At 46.3% G+C, this 12209-nt stretch overlaps 1 protein-coding gene across 2 annotated transcripts in view; it reads left to right on the top strand.

The window, feature by feature from the left end:
- Positions 1–12209, top strand: part of CDH11 (cadherin 11) — a 154308-nt gene that overhangs the window by 43203 nt on the left and 98896 nt on the right. Inside the window, exon 1 of one of the 2 annotated variants that reach the window (XM_061387411.1) lies at positions 1009–1234. The exons of the other annotated variant lie outside the window; for it this stretch is intronic. The gene's annotated coding sequence lies outside the window, so the exon portion shown is untranslated. Of the gene's footprint in view, positions 1–1008; positions 1235–12209 lie in introns of those variants that run through there. 2 annotated transcript variants of the gene reach the window in all.

The following is a 12209-nucleotide window of genomic DNA, read 5'->3' as shown; positions in this document are numbered from 1 at the left end:
CTTGCAGTATGCTAAATGCTTTACATGAATGAACTTATTTCATCTATACAGGAACCCTATGAGAGAGGTTCCATTTTTATTTCCACTTTAGAGATGAAGAGATGGAGGGGTACAGAGGATAAGGCAGCTTGTCTGAGGTTGTCCAGTTAGTAGTAACTAGCAGGGGTTGAATTCAGATCCAGACAACTTGCTCCAGAGCTTGCTCTCCTGCTGCTGCTGCTGCTAAGTCGCTTCAGTTGTGTCAGACTCTTCGACCCCATAGACGGCAGCCCCCTGGCTCCCCCGTCCCTGGGATTCTCCAGGCAAGAACACTAGTGTGGGTTGCCATTTCCTTCTCCAATGCATGAAAGTGAAAAGTGAAAGTGAAGTCGCTCAGTCGTGTCTGACTCTTAGTGACCCCATGGACTGCAGCCCACCAGGCTCCTCAGTCCATGGGATTTTCCAGGCAAGAGTACTGGAGTGGGGTGCCATTGCCTTCTCCTTGCTCTCCTTACTACTTAACAAATCTACAAAGAAAATAGTGGCAGGGTGGGGGGGGAGGGAGATGAATTTACATGGTATTCAAAGTTCTAAAGCAAATTTATGCAGGTTTCTTTTCCTTCAGTGTTCAACTATTAGATTGCCAAGTGTCTTTTTAGCCTGGAAAATCTGTCCCTTTTTACATTTTTTATGTTAAAACGCTCTTTAAAACAATGAAACAAGAGCAATAGACGATAGTAGTTGCCTTTCAAAAATGTGCCTAAAATTTTGGCTGCCATTTTCTTTTTAATTAGGCCAGGAGTGGGGCGGGGCAAAGATGCTTTTCCTTGGAGGGGAGGACACGTGTTTCAGTCTCCCCTGCCATGCTGGCCGCACCTGTGAGCCCAGGTGGGCCCCCCGGTGGCCCTGCCCCGCCCCTGTCTTTGCTTGCTCCGGCCTCCCTGGCTGGTGTCTGTGTGGGACTCATTAGCAGTGGGTGTGTGTCTCGCCACAGTGGTTTATTCACAAGGCTGCCGGCGGTGCCAGGGATAGTGGCCGCCTCTCTGGCTGCCCGGGCCAGCCGCCGCTCCCCACTGTCCAGTACAGAGCTGGGCCGCACCCTCTCACGGCCCTTCAGCCTCTGGAGTCCCCGTGGGAGGTGCCCTGGGATCGAGGAGGGAAGGTACCTTGGAGATGGACTGTTGCGGCCGGCTCCTGCCTCTCAAGGAAGACTCTAGGCGGCCAGCGCCTGCGCGGTGACCTCTGCGATGGTGCAGTGAGTAGGCACTGAATTTAACGCGCCTGGCCTCTCCATCAGCCAGCTCCCGTGCAGGTGCCGGCCGCAGTGGCTGGCCCGGACGTGGGACGGGAATGATGGCACAGGGATCCCGGCAAAGGGAACAGGCTCTGGCGGACACAAGCTTAGTGCGGGTTTTATTTACGCCCCGCCCGGGCTATCGCAGCTGTCCCCTCCGGACCGCTCTGTACGATGTGCGCTTTTTCTGTACCTGCTACTCCCGACCTCCAGCTGATTTGAGGTTGGTTTTTAATTCCGGCTTGGGCGCTCCTGCTGTCAGAGCCAGGGCCCGAGGCTCAGCCTGAACTGATGATCCTATTTTAGGAGTTTAGGGAAGTTTGTTCTGGCCCATCGGTGAGAGAGCTGGTGTGAGCTGGGACCCGTTGCCAGATTGTGGTGCCTGGGGACATGCACTTGGGGCACTCCTTCCATCTTTGTCTTTGTCTGGTCTCCTGCTCATTAAACCTTCCTGGGCCTGTGGAGTTGACTACCAATTGGTGCCTGACCTACTTACAGGGAGCCACTACATTCGCCCTCGCTCATCATAATAAATGGATCATAAAGGCTGGTTCACTGTGATTCAAAGTGGACTCATTTTAGAATCCTTTCTACTTCCTGAGGTGTGTATTTGTGCATGTGGATACATGTGTGATGCATGTGTGTGGATTCATGTACGCCTGTGTGTGTGTGTGTGTGTGTTGTGCAGCTACCTGAATGCAGGCTGGCATGTTCCTCGTTGCTATGCTGGTGCTTTGCTTATGGGAGCAGTCCTGTGCTGTGTATCAGGGTATTGTTAACAGGCTTGCTGTTTTCCCTGCATCCATCTCCTTTCATTTTCTACTTGGAGCACTTTCTCGTGAGCAAGGGTGCTCACATTTTCTGCTCTTGGTGCCAGCTCTGTTTGCCTCTCTTCTGCCAAAGGGCACCATGGCATTACTCAAAGGACCTTTTGAACTGTGTGTTCAAATGAGTGAAGAGCTCATTCGGGACGGTTACTGGGACAGCACACGCTTCCAGCGGGTCCCGGTTGCCTCATTGCTGGGCCGTGACTCATGCCTTTGGCGTCTGCCTCTGCTGATCTCAGAAGCCATGTGGGAGGTTGGTTTTGTTGGTGCATCCCGGGGTCTGTGACCTTTTCAGCACCGTTTTATCTCACATTTTGAAAGATACTCCCCCCCCCACCCGCCCAACAAACTGCAGTTATAAAGTAATAACCGATCTGTGTTCTCATTTTTAATTAATCATATATACATAATTGCCAATCAGAGTTTCCAATCAGTATGAGTTAATCAGCCTTAACATTTATTTATTCACCCAGCACCTTCTCTGTGGCTGACCTATGCCAGGTGCTGGGAATAGAAAAGGGAACACAAATCAGTCTTAGTGGGAGTTTCCAGTATATTCTGTTCTTGTTAACTCATCATTTTAACTTGGGGTAGAGTTGATTGAGCTCCCTCTGTGTGTCCAGAGTGGCACCAGTTTCCTTGAGTATACCACCCCGTTTCCTGCTCAGAGCACTCCAGTGAGGTAGGCATTCGACACACCACTTTTCACATCAGGCAACTGACAGAGTTACAGAGTTGAGTCATTCACTCCAAGTCACATTTAATCACAAAGCAGAGGATTTGAACTCAGGATTGCAATACTCCAAAACTTTTCCATGGATATTACAATCACTAACTCCCTGAATTCCTTCCTTCTCTTCCCTACTGGGTAGGTGTTTGCTTTCATGGGCACGAGAGTGCCGTATGTTTTCTCCATGTTCTAGTGTTTCTGGCTTAGGGTTCTCCCTCCCCCTTTTTCTGAGATATAATTGAAATATAACGCTGTCCTAGCCCAGGGTGCACCATATAATGATTTGATATATAGATACACCACAAAATGATCACCACACTCAGTTAACATGGATCGCTTCACATAGTTACATATTTTGTTCTTGTGATAAGAACTTTTAAGATCTACTCTCTTGGCAACTTTCAAATATATAAAACATGATTGTTTGAAGTCTTTGTTTGTAGTTAAGTTTGAGGTCTCTGAAAACCCTAAGTACAGATGAGTGTGTTGCCTCATAGAATAAATGGAGCTGCAGGCTTCCTAAGACATTCAGCTTACTCACCTCCTGCTTAGATGAGGAAACAGAGTAGCAAAGGGGTTTGCCCGTGGTCACACAGCCTCAGAGTCTGGACATGTACTCAGGACCCCTGACGTGTTGCTCACAGCACATTTCCTTGTTACTGGCTCATCTGTTCTCTCAAGAGGTCTTCTGGGTAATTCTCTCCAGGCTGGCGGTAAGAGCAGCCAGCATTAGAGGAGGACATGGGCTCATTAAGGGTGGAGTCTAAGTTTGTCCGCCCCTCTGTTCCCAGTCTCCAACACAGCCCCACATCCACCTAGGTGGTCAGTAGGTGCGTGTTGGATGAAGGAACTGGATGAAATGAAGGGGGGCCTCCAGGGATAATCCTCTAATCCAATCGTGCTACCTTTTTGGTACTTGTTGAACTCCCTTCTTGCATCCTCCCACACCAAAGGGTACTTTAGAACCAAATTGGTGATATCAATATTTAATTGGACACTTTGATGATTCAGTCATTTAGCATCATAAACTATTTTCCTGTTTCTATTTTGGAATAAATTGGCTGGTTCTTTTGGTATCTCTTGGCAGAATTTTTTTTTTTTTTTTGGCTGTACGGGAAATTGATGGAGGGATTTCAGTATCAGACTCCTGGTTCCCTTTGGGTGTGGCCACCTCATGTATCTTCTGTGCAAGAGAGATGCTGCCAGTTGCCTAATGAGACTTTATACAATTGCAAATTTATGTCTAAGACAGATAATATCTTTTTTTTTTACATTATATAAGAAGTGAGGAAGAAGAGAGGGGAAAAACCACCCACGGTTCCTCCACTCTGACTCATAAATTGTCCTTATTTTTCTCCTCCTTTCCAGTACTCAAGAATATTTTTACATCATCGTAATTGGAGTGAAGATTTTGTTTCATAATGAACCACGTTGAGAAATTCCAACATGTTCTTCCACATTGCTTTACAATTCGCATAATTTCAGTTTGGGGAAGGACTGCAATTTCATGCAGGGTGTGTACTGTGTCTTACTTTAAAATCGTCCTATTACAACAAGGCAATTTTGGCTTTAGGTGAGCAGAAAGATATAGTTATTATTGAGAATCTGGGTGAAATAGAATAGGATTAGAAAAGATTTGCCATACCTAGAAGGTCCTGTACTTCAAGTCAGTTATTCCATATCAGCCAGCTTGTTAAAAGCTCAAGTGCTCTGTTTCCTTAATGAAAAAAGGAACACTTGAAACATGCACAGAGAAGCCGAGAACTGGCCAATATCAGAATTTTTTGGTCCTTTTCTCTATTTTTAATAATTTAGAATGTTAAAATGCCATTAGAAGCAAGCATCATTCCTAATTGCCAGAAGCATTTTCCTCATTTCTGAAAATGGGTAGCATTTTAACTGGCAGCCAAAACAACCAAAGCAATAAACAGTGAAAGCTGAGTACTTAGGAAAGCCAACTTGGTCTTCAAACTTCTTCAGGAGAAACAATTAGAAAGGCAGAAAATGGCTGAAATAAATCCATCCACTCACATTCAGTTCAAACGTGTTAGAATTTGTCCTTGTAGGAGGCTATGGGGTTTGAGGGGATGTGGCTGCAGAAGTGACCTGGTGATGAGCTGACCTGGAAGAGAAGGTCGGGAGGCTAATTCTGTTTGCATTGTAATCCAGCGGGGTCGTGGAGGGGATCTTCTTTAGGCCACTAAAAATAGACAGTCTAGTAGATCCAAGTAAGCTGCCATTTCTCCTTTCTTTTCGTCCTATCTTATTTTGGGAGCTGTCTCCCTTCTCGCCCTCCCGCCTCCCCTGTAACTCGGTGTTTGCTTTGGATAAGCCATGGGTGTCTGTGTGCTGGGGACGAGAGGGAGGGCAGGAGATGTCAGGACCCCCACTCACCCTGCAGTTACCATACCATCCACATTTGCTTCCTCCTTTCCTTCTTCCCCCTCCCTCCCCGTTCCTTTCTGTCCCACCTTAACTTGGTCCTCAGTACTAGTGTTTATGTCTGCAAAAAGACTGGCACATAGAACTACTTGACACGTTATTATTGAATAAGTGAAGGAATGAATGGTGAGAGCTGTAGAGAAGAAAGCCTTGTAGTGAGGGGATCGTGGGTCTAGGAAGACGTCTGCCTCCCTTGAATGCACACCCATTACTGTTGTGATACCCTCCTGTTTCCTCTTCCTGCGTGTACCCGCTGCGTCCTATGTAATATCTAACCTGTTCACATATATGTTCTCTCTGGCTGCCTGGATGCCTCTCTCATCTGTCTGTTGTATGCTCTAATGAGCATACAAATAGAAATAATTTTCTATTTTCCCCCTTGTGATTCTGTGAATTTCCTGCAGATTTTTGTGAATAAAACCTTACTCTCTTGTACACCCATAGCTGATTCATGTCAAGATATAGCAAAAACCACCACAATATTGTAAAGTAATTAGCCTCCAATTAAATAAATTAATTTAAAAAAACCCCTTACTCTCACCCCTGCTATGTATAAAATGGACAAAACAGAGCTCCCGTGGATTAAACAGAGAAGAGGAAGATGTGGGGATCCCAGAACCCCACCCACCCACGCTGCCCTCACCCACCACAGCCCCGTCAGTAGCCTCTGGGGAATCTGGGAATTTCCTAGTCTCTGCTAAACACAGTTAGAAGAATCGCTGGATTAGAGCACCACTGAGTTTCCAGTTGGCTCTTACATCCTGAGATTTGTGATGACCTTCAACCTTCAAGTCTGCATCTCTATGCTTAAAGTTTATAACAAATGCAGATAATTATACACTAGGTGCTACAGGAGATTTAAGGGATGCAGAGCTTCTGCTCTCTGTAAGTTCACAGAGATGGGGGGTGGCAGGTAAATGTAATGGTTCCCTAAAACAACGAGGTACCCTAGGGCGTAAGGCCAGAATGGCTGAGCAGTCGATATTGCCCCGTGCCTGCATGCTAAGTCATTTCAGTTGTGTCTGAAATGTGACCTAATGGACTGTAGCCCACCAGGATTCTCTGTAGCCCATGGGATTCTCCAGGCAAGAATACTGGAGAGGATTGTCATGCCCTCCTGCAGGGAATCTTCCCAACCCAGGGATCGAACCCGTGTCTCTTATGTCTTCTGCATTGAGAGGCGGGTCCTTTACCACTAGCACCACCTGAGAAGCCCTCGATATTGCCTCTCATTCCATCAAATACTGGTTGAGCATCACAGTTGATTTAAAGGGGTCCCAAGAAAAAGACGTGATCCATTCTGTTTCATTAACCATTTAAAATTTTCTATGTCACTCATCATTAATTGTTTGCTGCTTATTTTTTATGCTCGCTTCCTAACTCTGCCACTGGATATAAGCTCTGCAGAGATAGCAGCCCTGATGTTTGGACTATAGTGTCCTGAGCAGGATCTGACACATAGTAGATGCTCAAGAAGCAGTGGGGGTCGGGTTGAATGGTTGGTAGTGATGATGCCCTAAGGAGCTGGTGTGTATGTGTGTGTGTAGAGGTGGGAAAGGAAGGTGAATTATCATGAGGTCATCATTTTGTTAGGGCCTTGGAGGACAAAGAAAAGTTTAAAAAGATGAAAAGAGTTTAATGCATTCTATGAGAGACAAAAGTGGGATCGAAGGTCGAGAAGGGTGAGATCATATGGTAGGTGGGGCCAAAAACGATCATTTCCTGGAAGGAGCTGCCCCTAGTGAGGCCGAAAGTTGGCTGAGCTCGCTCATGCAGGGCGTTCTGTGGGGGTCAGAGTGGGGTGAGAATGAAAGTCAGATCGCCAGGGTTTGAAGCCCTATAAGTTAGGGGCCGGGGTGCATTAACTCAGCCTCTCTGGGGTACATTTCTCCATTTTCTAATTCATGTGGTGATCCATGTAAGCACAGGCCCTCGAAGAAAGCCATCTTGCTTGCGACAGCCAGAAGAGGCCAACCCAAGGAGGACTTCTATTCTTTGAAACCAGGAGCGGCAGAAGCCGACTCACAGTGCAGAGTAGGACTGTACCAGCCTGTGCAGGATGGACGGGCCCTCACATCCTCCAGGGAGAGAGGTGCTGCCGGCATCCTCCCACAACCCCTTCCTTCCCTCACCTGCTAGAGACTCTGCGTGTCCTCCACACCCGCTCTGCTCTAAGCTGCCAAATAATTCCAGCTCCACTGTGTTTACTCTCAGGATGTTGCTCGTTGCCTGAGGCAGGGTCGTCCATGTGAGAACCAATGGGGTAAATAACTGTCTGGCCTCAGTGTCTGGAATGACTGTGATCTGAGGACGGGCTCTCCTTTCGTGGGCTCGTGGCCCTGCACCTGAACGTGGTTTCCGTCCCCACGTGTGGTGCAGCCTGGGCGAGTGTATGAGTTCTTAGCCAGAGCTCTGCCTGTGAACCTTCGTTCAAATTATTCTGTGCTGCCATTTCTCCTCTTCTCGCTTTTATCGTGTGAAGCAATACTACATGTTTTCTGTGCTGTAGGCCTCCTCGCAGGCAGCCTTAGGTCCCCTTTGGGATAAAACAGGGTGTACATAAGATGTGTGACATGAATTCTAAAGAGAGGCAGGGTGGATTCTGTGTCCAGTGAGTTTACAACCTAGTTTCTTCTCCAGGAAGACCTATGTTCCTGGAGATTTCTGGACTCTAGCTCTCGCCTCCACCACCAGGTAGGGACTGAGGTTTGTCTCTTCCTTGTCATTCTGTCTCTACTCTTGCAAGGGAGCCATGGTCATTCCTTGCAGTCCCCTCATGCACAGGATCTGAGGGGTCACTCTGGTCACTCTGAGGCTCCTGCAGAGAAACCATGGGATGCTGGGGGCAGGGTCTTCGTGAGCCCTGCGCCTTACCACCTCCTACTTGGGGCCTCGGTCTCTCCTTCTAGGGCCCCCCACCACCAATTTCAGTCAGTCATTCATGCTGGTCTTCACAAATCTGGTGTGAATATCTGGTCTTCACCCTCATTGCTATTTACTTCATATTTTCTTTTGGCTCATTCTGCTTTTCTTCAATATTTTTGAAGAAAATTATGTCATTTATCATCAATGGCAAACTAGTACCTCATCATGAATAGAAAGTGTTAAATGCTCAGTCCTGTCCCACTCTTTGGGATCCCATAGACTATAGCCCACCAGGCTCCTCTTGTCCATAGGATTTTCCAGGCGAAAGTACTGCAGTGGGTTGCTCTGCCCTTCTACAGGGGACCTTTCTGACCCAGTGATTAAACCTGGGTTCCCTGCATTGCAGATTCTTTACTATCTGAGCCACAAGGGAAGCCGCCATCCTAAATAGAAATGCTGAGTGCTGCTGAGTGCTAGGTCGCTTCATTCATGTCCAGTTCTTTGCGACCCTATGGACTGTAGCCCGCCAGGCTCCTCTGTCCATGGGATTCTCCAGGCAGTATTCTGGAGTGGGTTGCCATGCCCTCCTCCAGGGGATCTTCCCAACCCAGGGATTGAACCCATGTCTCTTGTCTCCTGCATTGGCAGCCAGGTTCTTTACCATGATCACCACCTAGGAAGCCCTCCTAAATAGAAGGTAGCCTTCAACTAAATAAAATAAAAAGGAAACAATATAGTCAGTCTACTCTGAACCTGAGACTACCTTCTCAGTTAAAAGAGATATTTGTTCAGGGATCACCGCAAGTAGAGACATTACTTTTGCTGAGATCAGGACAGAAAGATAATTGAAAAGGTACTTCTCCACTTCCTGATTCATTGTCATTTAATGGCAATAATAATAACAGTAATTTGTTGGGCCCCTATTGTGTCAGGCATTGCACTAATTGTTCATCTTTACATAGAGTCGGTGTAACAGAAATGTGATAGATTTTTGATCATGATGATGTGGACTAACATTTAGTGAACAATTAATTTGTCCCAGAAAATAATAGTGTACTTTGCATGTATTAACTCATTTGCCCTCACCACCAGAGGTTCCGAAGGGTGTTGAGATGCCTGTTTTACAGATAAGGAAACAACCCTTAGTCATGGAGCTGGTGAGGAGTCAAGTCCCAAATGCCAACAGGCAGGGCCGCTATTTCCTACCCTAGCAGGGGCTGCGCTTCTTTCCAAGGTCTGTCTAATCCACAGCATGGCCTCCCTACCCTCTTGCTGCTTGCTGGGTGACACGCCTACTTGGTCTGGTTCCTGGCTGTCCCTGAGGTAACCAGACCATCTTGTCAGGGGCTGTGAAATCTGGCTGTGTTTACATGTCTCCCCGAGAACTAAAGGAAGACTTTGTTTGCCCTCACGGTCTCCTGCATATGCAGTGTCCTCTTAAAGATGGCTTCATCCTGGTATCAGGTTTGCCCCATGAAATCAAAGACTCAGAGTGACTATCAGGGAGGGAAAGAGCCTAGAGATCTTCTAGCTCAGTATTTTCCCAACTGTGGTCAGAACTCTGTTGGAAGGAGCTGGGCTGCTGTTAGCTGGGGAACTGATTGCTTCAACTGCAGAATTTTGTAGACTCAGAACAAGAAAGAACCTTACTGACCATCAAATCCAGTCCAGTGCCCCGGGTCAAAATGTATAAGTTGCTGGATATGGAATGTGGTTTAAATATTTTAAGAAGTAAGAAATCAGCATGTTCATAGTGTGTGTGTGTGTGTAACTCACACACTTACAGTATCAGATAACTGAAGATATCAAAGCCTGGAAAGCATACAGAAACCCTGTTTCAAAATTCAGCCTGATTTTCCCGGCTGAAACCTTAAGATGGCGATTTAGCTAGTGAACATTACGGTGGAAGGGGCTTCCCAGGTGGCAATAGTGATAAAGAACTAGCCTGCCCATGCAGGAGACACAAGAGATGTGGGTTTGATCCCTGAGTTGGAAAGATCCCCTGGGGGAGGGCATGGCCATCTACTCCAGTATTCTTGCTTGCAGAATCCAGTGGACAGAGGAGGCTGACAGATTATGTTCCATAGAATCACAAAGACTCAGACACAACGGAAGTGACTTAGCACGCACCCAGCACAGTGGAAGACCTCACAGAGCCTCTGATTTGAGTACAGAAAGGCCATTTGCCTGTCACTTCCACATTAATGATCTAAGCTCAGTCTAATAAGATGACCCAACTCTACACAACTGTGATCAATGCCATTTTATCTTCAGTTTCAGTTCTTATCATTGAAGTTGGTAAAAGTAGCCTTCACTTGTTATTTGAAGAATTTCTTTTTAAAGATGAAAAGAAAGAAATGGACGATGGTGTGTGTGTGTGTGTGTGTGTATGTGTGTGTACTTCTGCCTGGGAGGGAAGTCCAGGGGGAACAGCCTAGAAAATGCTTCTTATGAGGATATTAGATTCTTGATATTGGCATGCCATTCTTTAAGAATCTCAAAATTGATGCACACAGTGGAGAATATTATTCTACCAATAAAGTGCAGCAAAGTATAGCTGAAACCTTTTAATGGCCTACTTCCCCTGCCGACCCTGAATGAATCCAGCATACTTAGTGAGGTGTGATAAGGATGCAGAGTGCCCACTAGACCAGCCTGCTGTCTCATATAGTCTCTCTGTGGCCAAATTCATATTTATTCCTAAAGAAAAACTGCAAGTCACCACCCACAGTGGGCCTTCTTTGTACCTGTGCACAGGTGGGACTTTGGTGTTAGGGACTTACTTCTTTATTTATTTTTGATCATTTGTTCAGAAATCACTTGGGAGCATTAGTTTATGCCTCTGTCCACCTGATTTACAATAAAGAAGAAAACATTCATGATTCCTGACCTTGTGGAGCTTGTCGACACTTTGAATTTGTGCAGCTTGTATCTTCAGAGTAAGTGTCTAAGAAGAGATGAATAACAAAATGGCATTTTCTTTTTCTTAATTTTACATTGCAGAAGGACACTCCTATTTACTTTTGAGAAGCCTTGGGCTCAAGAGAGAACCCTCTCCTACTACATCATATATCAGCCATATTGCTATGGCCAGTGCAGTTTGCTCTTCTTCCTAAGAGAAGTCTGAGACTGTGACTGTTTCTGCTGCTGCTGCTGCTAAGTTGCTTCAGTTGCATCCGACTCTGTGCGACCCCATAGACGGCAGCCCACCAGGCTCCTCCGTCCCTGGGATTCTCCAGGCAAGAACACTGGAGTGGGTTGCCATTGCCTTCTCCAATGCAGGAAAGTGAGAAGTGCACGTAGCAAAAACTCTCAGAGAGTGTGTATGGCCATGTATGTGTGTGTGTGTAAAGACCAAGACATTTGCAAATAAGTGGCTTTCTTGGCTGTATGGAGGCTGCTCAGATTTGATGAAACTACTGTTTCAGGCCTCGGGTCATGGTCAGAGGTCTTTGCTGTTCATCATTTCATTTGGGGGGTGGTGCTTCATCAATGTCTGTTCTCTCTCTCTCTCTCTGGATACTTCAGTAGCCTAGTAAGGTGATGTAGTAGTCCTTGATCTTTTTATTTTTTATTTTTTCAATCACTGCATTATTTCCCTAAATCAGTGCCCTAATTTATGTCTGAAGAAAATAGTTGAATGTCGTGGTTGGATGGATTGCCATAGGTTCAAACTGCTTGTGTCCCAATCATGGCTTTGTTGTTTAGTGACTTTTTGAATAAGGGGCAACTTTATTCAGCCTTTCTGTGCCTCGATTCCTGGTTATGAAATAAAATAGCACCTGACATATAGGACGGTTATGGGATTAAATTCTACATGATAGCCCAGGGCCTGGCACTTTGTGAGCTCTCAGTAACTGTTAGAAATCGTCTTAGCTGTTTTGATTACGGTGTGTCTGGGTGCCCCCCAGCTCCAGGGGGTGCGGGAGAGCTGAAAGAGCTAGCATCACGTGTACGTGACTGTAACCATACCCTCGAGTCCTCGGAGATGATTAAGTGCTTCACTTGGCTTTGAAAGTATTTGGGAAGTATTGATCACACTTTTTCAAACTCAGTACTTGTACAAACACAT

This window comes from Bos javanicus, chromosome 18 (genome assembly GCF_032452875.1).
Source record: "Bos javanicus breed banteng chromosome 18, ARS-OSU_banteng_1.0, whole genome shotgun sequence".
Lineage (NCBI taxonomy): Eukaryota > Metazoa > Chordata > Mammalia > Artiodactyla > Bovidae > Bos > Bos javanicus.
The sequence above is the reverse complement of the archived record's forward strand: the minus strand, read 5'-3'. Positions and strand labels throughout refer to the sequence as shown.